Source organism: Micropterus dolomieu, linkage group LG08 (assembly GCF_021292245.1).
Source record: "Micropterus dolomieu isolate WLL.071019.BEF.003 ecotype Adirondacks linkage group LG08, ASM2129224v1, whole genome shotgun sequence".
Classification (NCBI taxonomy): Eukaryota; Metazoa; Chordata; class Actinopteri; order Centrarchiformes; family Centrarchidae; genus Micropterus; species Micropterus dolomieu.
This window is the reverse complement of record NC_060157.1, coordinates 200,614-208,375: the sequence shown is the minus strand read 5'-3', so window position 1 is coordinate 208,375 and position 7,762 is coordinate 200,614. Positions and strand designations below refer to the sequence as shown.

The 7,762-nt window shown below is 42.8% G+C and overlaps 1 protein-coding gene across 1 annotated transcript in view; it reads right to left on the bottom strand.

Annotated features, from left to right (window-relative positions):
* The window catches only part of plxna3 (plexin A3), a 137,651-nt gene extending 135,193 nt beyond the window's left edge, over positions 1-2,458 (bottom strand). The window contains exon 1 of the mRNA XM_046055385.1: positions 2,235-2,458. The gene's annotated coding sequence lies outside the window, so the exon portion shown is untranslated. The remainder of the gene's footprint in view (positions 1-2,234) is intronic.
* Between the last annotated feature and the right edge of the window lie 5,304 nt (positions 2,459-7,762).

Here is a 7,762-nt window from a genome sequence, read left to right as displayed (position 1 = left end):
TTTACAGCCGCTAGCCAAACAGGAGCGAGTTCAGTCTTGACACGTTTACCACAGGTTTGCAACGCTTTCGTTTGAACGTCACGTTTCCTTGAAACTTTGCACAACAGGCTTCTGAGTGTGTTTTCTCCCGTTTGGTGGGCGTGTCCCAGGTGAATCCCAGGAAAATTTAGCGCGCTTCTGTTCGTTTGTCTGGCTGATCTCGCTGAATAAAGTTGTGGCCATTTTTTGTTTGTGCTGCTCTTCAAATGAAGACAAAGATTTCCAGGTTTCCTGCTCAGTCACTGACAGAAGGTCAGAATGTTCTGAGGAGGAGCTAAAGGAGCGCCGCTAAATGACAAATGAGAGCGGTTCCTGCTGCGACTGCAGCCTGGAGACATTTACCTGATGAACTCTGCTTCAGCACAGAGTCAGTGGCGTCTTGGTTAGAGATTCATTGTTAAAGTAAATATAAACGAATGCAGAAAGTTGGTCTGGATCGTCGGCACAACAGAATACTGAACTTGAGACGACGTTGCAGTGATGTCAAATCATTTTCAGAATACAAAGGGAGAGCAAGAGCTCGTTAAAGGGAGGAGAGAGCGCTGACCTCTGACAACTCGCCGTGAACTCAAACGTCAGCTCGACCGGCCGGTGTTTAAACGCGTCACCGCACTTCTGCTGCTGCTGCGTTCAGGTCACATCACAACTACCGTAACTATGAGTTCTGCTGAAGGGGACGTTCCCTTCATCAACACTCTGCACAGATCACTGAGCGCTTGCTCCTGATCAAATAATCAATATTTAATATTGATATTGATGGTGACAGACTGCAGAAATCAGAAATGATCAACATGTTTAAATGCACTTCTTTATCGTCCGATCTATGATTGATTATTCTGCTGATCACTTTCTGTCATTAGTCGTTAGTATTGTTTTCTGTCAGAAGAAGAAAATTTAAGTGATGAACTGATAATTTTTCTTTCCACTGACTCATAAATAAGTCACTCTTTATTTCTCCTGCTTTAAACAAACACAATCATCACTGATCAGTGTGATTATTGATCAGCTGCTGATTCACTCTCAAACTCTTTTCTATAAATCAATCAATAAATAAATAAACCTCCATTTTCTCTCCTTCACCTGAATCAGATCCAACTGACAGATCAGGATATTGATCAACGTGTGTGACACCAGCTGCATCATTTCCATCATCACACAACCATCAGCTACTGATCACTTGATTGATGCAGGATGTTCTTCCTTCACATATCGATCCTTTATCACATAACTGATCACACAGCTGATGCTTTCATTACTGATTATTACAAAGACCTGTTTTATTGTTCTGACTTTAATGTTTATTGATCACTGATTGTGCCGTCCATCATCATGTGACTGAAATGTTATTTCTGAACATTTGCTCACAAATCACATGTTGGACAACTGATGGGATTTCTGATTGATAACCTTCGGCCCATCGATCCCAGCGGGAGGAACAGTTGGGCCGCTTCTCTCACAGGACCCGTATCGATCCGCATCGGTTCTCCTCTTCAGCACATGGACGGACGGGGGAAGGCGGATTCGGTAAAACACAGATGGATATGTGGCGCGTGAGCTGCGGGCAGATCCTGCGGTGCGTCCCGCAGCTCACGCGACGTTTTCACGCCTTTTCTGCGTTTCGCCTGCGATTTTAACCGTTTTTCTGCTGCCCCTCCACCCCCCCTTTGTTCTTCTTTAATGGATCGGCGTCTGGAGCCTCGCTGCCTCCCAGACCCCCTCCTCTCCTCCGCCTCCACCTCCACCTCCCCCACCGCTCTGCCCTCCAACACACGCAGAAAAACACGTTTGCAGCCACAAAACGTTTCTTTACGCTCCAATTTAACCGTTAAAAAGACCAACAACGCAGCGCGCGCGGCTCCGCTCGGTGCACGGACACAAGCCGACCGTGGTTCCAAAATACCCCGAGGGTAAGAGCAGCCCTACCTGGGGTATCAACCCCCACCCGGCCCCGCATCCTCCCCCCACACTCTGCGTGGAAAACAGTAAAAAGGGGAAATTTCCACGCGTAAAAAAACAGGGAGCCGGAGCAGCAGAGGAGCGGTGATGCGGCGGGGAGGCGAGGCGTTTTCCCCCCAAACATCCACACACATACACCCCCCTTCTCCACCAGCACCGCGCTACCTCCAGATCTGCCGCCGGGCCAGCAGAACTCCCAGCCCATCCACCCAAACACACACGGAACCCTCCGGACTTACCTGCACGGAAACGCGCAGAAAGTCCAATCAGTGATTTAAATCCACAGTCCCACGCGCTGCCGCTGCTCCTTTCTTCTTCTTCGTCTCCTCACATGAAACCTGAGTGAGCTGGGCTCAGGTGTGGACGGCGGGAGGAGTCCGGACAGGTACAAATGTCATGCGCTCACAGGAGAAATAATAATCCGGAGCAGAAAGAAACACCGCGGCGCGTCCATCCACACACAGCCTGCCTCGGCTCGGCTCGGTCTGCTCCTGCTCCGCCACAGCCAGCCCCCCATCGGGACCATACCACTCTGCACCCGGGTGGGAGGGGGCCGGGTCACTTAGAGGGGGTCAATCAAACCAATTAAATAACGATTAATCGGCTGATTAGAGATCAGCCCGCGACTGATGGTGTTTGTTTGAATATAAATAATTAAATATGATATTTAGATGTGATGCTGAGACAGAGGAGGCGGTGTGTTAGGAGGCTGCAAACAGCTGGTCCCCCCTATAAAAAGCGTCCTTGGTTCAATCCAGCTCCTTAATCTGCTGTTTTTCTCCTCCTAAAACCAGATGTGGAGAGAGAGACTGAGAGAGAGAGCATGACTCACAGCCAGAGAGAGAGAGCTTCAAATATATATATATATATATAGAGAGAGAGAGATAAAGCTAGAGATGCATGAAGAAAATATGGAGAATATAAAGGCAGAGAGATGGAGGAGTACAGAAAAACGTAGGACAGTGACGGAGAGAAGGTAACGAGGGAAAGAAAAAGAATAGAGGAAAAGAAAGGTGGAGGAAAGAAAACAGAAGCAGACTTGTAGATATGGAGGGAAGGAAATACACAAAGAAGAAAGAGAAACAGACAGATGGAGCAATAAACAGGATGACCGAAACAAAGAAAAACCAACAAGCAGAATAATATTTCCACTCACAAAGTGACGTCACGCTTTAACGTTTCCTCTCTGCAGCGATGTAAGAGCGCACTCCGGGGTGTGGTCAGTACACTGTGACATCACTGTTGGGTGTGGCCAACCACAGCTCTCCTGATGCTGCCTGAGGACAGACTGAAACGTTCAACAAGAGAATCAAGACACTAAATCCATTCCTCGTCTTCTAGACCAAAAACAAAACGGAGTCTGCAGCTGTTCTCACTGGGGCTTCGAGCTAAATGCTAACAGTAGCATGCTAACATGCTGGTGTTTAGCAGGTATAATGTTCACCATCTTAGTTTCACGTGTTGGGTTGCTAACATTAGCATTATTCAGCTAGTTTTAACTGCTTTGTATACAGTTAGCTAGTTTTAACTGCTTTATACAGTTAGCTAGTTTTAACTGCTTTGTACACAGTTAGCTAGTTTTAACTGCTTTATACAGTTAGCTAGTTTTAACTGCTTTGTACACAGTTAGCTAGTTTTAACTGCTTTGTACACAGTTAGCTAGTTTTAACTACTTAGATACAGTTAGCTAGTTTTAACTGTTTTGTACACAGTTTGCTAGTTTTAACTGCTTTATACAGTTAGCTAGTTTTAACTGCTTTATATACAGTTAGCTAGTTTTAACTGCTTTATATACAGTTAGCTAGTTTTAACTGCTTTATATACAGTTAGCTAGTTTTAACTACTTAGATACAGTTAGCTAGTTTTAACTACTTTGTACACAGTTTGCTAGTTTTAACTGTTTTGTACACAGTTTGCTAGTTTTAACTGCTTTATACAGTTAGCTAGTTTTAACTGCTTTGTATACAGTTAGCTAGTTTTAACTGCTTTATACAGTTAGCTAGTTTTAACTGCTTTGTATACAGTTAGCTAGTTTTAACTGCTTGGTATACAGTTAGCTAGTTTTAATTGCTTTATACAGTTAGCTAGTTTTAACTGCTTTGTATACAGTTAGCTAGTTTTAACTGCTTTGTATACAGTTTGCTAGTTTTAACTGCTTTATACAGTTAGCTAGTTTTAACTGCTTTGTATACAGTTAGCTAGTTTTAACTGCTTATATACAGTTAGCTAGTTTTAACTTCTTTATATATAGTTAGCTAGTTTTAACTGCTTTATATACAGTTTGCTAGTTTTAACTACAGTTAGCTAGTTTTAACTGCTTTGTATACAGTTAGCTAGTTTTAACTGCTTTGTATACAGTTAGCTAGTTTTAACTGCTTTATACAGTTAGCTAGTTTTAACTGCTTTGTATATAGTTTACTAGTTTTAACTGCTTTATACCGTTAGCTAGTTTTAACTGCTTTATACAGTTAGCTAGTTTTAACTGCTTTGTATACAATTAACTAGTTTTAACTGCTTATATATAGTAAACTAGTTTTAACTGCTTTTTATACATTTAGCTAATTTTAACTGCTTTGTATACAGTTAGCTACAGTAACTTTCTTTCCACCACTCATTTATGTAGCTGGTTGGTGGTCAGGACGGGGGTTATTTTGCTATAACCAATCCACAGGGACTGATACAATGGACAGTCCAAAGATGTTGGTTTAAAGAGGAACTTCAGCCAATTGCTGCACGCAGTGGGTGTGACTGTCAGATTGTTTCAGAAAATTACTAAACTAGTTGGATGCAGTTTTTCCCAGAAGAGAAACAGATAGATACATATGTAGGATATTTTTCAGTAGCCCTGCTGACCATCTCAAATGTCCTGCACAGTCAGAAGGTTATCAGAGTCAGTGGAGACGCTTGCTAACGCTAACGTTAGCGCGATTACACAATGTTTATTTTTTATGAGATGTCAAGTAAAATAAACTACATTCAAGTATATTTTCCAAAAGTATATTGTGTTTAGTATTTTACTTTCAAGTAGTACAAATCTATATAAATTAATTAAGAAATTATTATTATATTGCTTCTATATTTTTGCGCAGTTCTGCTTACCAAAATAGTAAACTTTTAATGAGTTTAATAAAATACATCTGAATCTAAATGAAAATGTAATTTTATTCTCTAAATGGTATTTTGTAAAAATACAATTAATATATTAATTATTAAGAATGTACTTTTAAACTGTAGTATTTAAACTAACATTACATTAGTACGGGCACTATTAGACAAATTTGTTTTCATTAAATATTATTGTAATGTAAAATGTACAGAGGGGTACCCACCTGCCACCCGCTGAGTCTGAGCCTCTACACACCTTTTTATTTACTTTATTTTATTATTCAGAATGACACTGTCATTGTTGTTGCTTGAGTTAACAGGAGCTAACCTGAGAGAGAAGAGATAAACTCGCCTTCTTTCACACAGCTAACCAATCACAGCATGACGTGGGCCTGAATGTGAGATTGTCGTTTACAGAGAGTTATAAACGTGCTTTTTGACTTCCACGTCATGTCCCAATAACTTGAGACTTGACTTGATCCAAAAGACTCAGAAGCAGAGCTAAAGTAAAAAGTTTGGGTCTCATCAACACGTCCTTACAAACTGATCATCTGCAGCTAACAGAGGTGAAGTGAAATCTGCTGTCAGTCTGACTTCAGCTGTGGTCCAAAGCAGCAGACTCAGTGTTTCCAGCAGCTGGAGTCTAAAATAACCCTGACCCGGGGCTGGGTTCAGGTTCAGGTTTAGACTGGGGTTAGATCCTGCATGGCTCTGGGCTGCAGGCAGGAGGTCCGCCCTGTAATCAACTCTGCGTTTGACAGTTCTGGTTATGCCTTCGCCCTCTTTCTCTCTGTAATTTTCTTAATTGAAGCCACTCGAGGGGTCTAGCCCTCTCCTCTTTTCATCTCTGCTTCTTTCCACTTCTCCTATTTCCTTTATTCTTTTTCCTTCAACTCTGTTTCCTTCATTTCCTTTAGTTTGTCAAGACAACTTTTAAAGCCCAACATTGCAGCACACAAACACTACGTCTCTAGAGGGAACATTTTAAAGTTAATATAGATGCCAGCGATGTCTTCCCTTCCAGTGAAGAGATGAAGCATCAGCTGTGTGGAGCGATGAGGAGGCTGCGACCTTCATCACATTGACACATGAAACTAACAGAAACGTCTGATGTCGTCATGTCTCTGTGTGGTTTTCCATCGTCTGACGTCACCTCGCAGTGTCCGCTTCTTCTTCTGCAGTGGCAGCTCCACCAGCTGTTTATCTCCAACAGCCAATGATTGTTTATTTTCATGAGTTTCTGGAAATTAGAATTTGAATGGAAACTCGACTTGTGAGGAGATTTACACCTGTATGTTTCTCTCTCTCTCTCTCTCTCTCTCTCAAAACATTTTTCTCTCCCCCTTCTCTCACGCCTCAACCCCTCCCACTCTCTCTCTCTTTCTCTTCTGTGTAAATTGATCCCGATTGCCCGTTAATCTTTTTAAGTCGGCGTGAAACAGCCTGCAGCATGCATGACAATGGCCCTCTGTGTGTGTGTGTGTGTCTATATGTGTGTGTTTGTGGTTGCAGGCCTACTGTATGCTTCCTTCTTTACATCCCTGCTACTATTACAAAACACATCTGGACCCTGTGAGTGTGTGTGTGCATGTGTGTGAGTGTGTGTGTGTGTGTGTGTGTGCAGCTGTTAAATCCTGCGTTTACGAGGTCGAAGCCGCAGAGCAGAACAAATTCTCTCTGTTTTTATTTATTTTTGCTTCTCTGAGGTTTATCTGATATCCAACACATCTGTATGTGTGTGTGTGTGTGTGTGTGTGTGTGTGTCAGACACACTTTTTTAATAACCAAAACCAAAACAGGCTTGAAGCTGAAAAGCACAGCTGATCACACTTGTTCCTTTTCACTTCCTGGAAACACAATCTTGTTTTTCCAGCAGTAAGATGTTTCAATCAGAATGAAAAAAGTACACGTCAGAATCAGAACCGGCTTTATTGCCAAGTAGTTTTCGCACTTTCAAGGAATTAGTTTTGGTTACTTGATGCATGACAATAAACATAAACCTATATAAATGTAAAAATGAAATTGACAAAATATATTTTATATAATTTATAAGTTATAGAATAATATGACTACATGCAATATGGCATTTAACTATTTACATGTGCGTACAAACTCGGATATATGTTTGTGCAAACATTAACAGTGTGTGCTTCAGAAGGGAGGCTTTGGGGTTATGAGAGTCAGTCGGGGTCTCGGGCCTTGTTGATGAGGCTGCAGACAGAAAGAAACTGTGGCGAGAGGTTTTGGTCGTGAAGGACCGCAGTTTGTTTCCGGGGTGGGAGGGGTCAGCTGCAATCTTTCCTGCTCGCCTCAGAGTCCTCGAGGCGTACAAGTCCAGAAGAGATGGAAGATTCCAGCCAGTCAGCTTCTCTGCAGAGCGAATGATGCGCTGCAGCCTGCCCTTGTCCCTGGCAGTGGCAGCAGCGTACCAGATGGTGATGGAGGAGGTAAGGATGGACTAAATGATGGCGGTGTAGAAGTGCACCATCATTGTCTTTGGCAGGCTGAACTTCTTCAGCTGCCGCAGGAAGTACATCCTCTGCTGGGCCTTCTTGGTGAGGGAGGTGATGTTCAGCTCCCACTTGAGGTCCTGGGAGATGATGGTGCCCAGGAAGCGGAAGGAGTCCACAGTGGTGACTGGGGAGTCACACAGGATGATGGG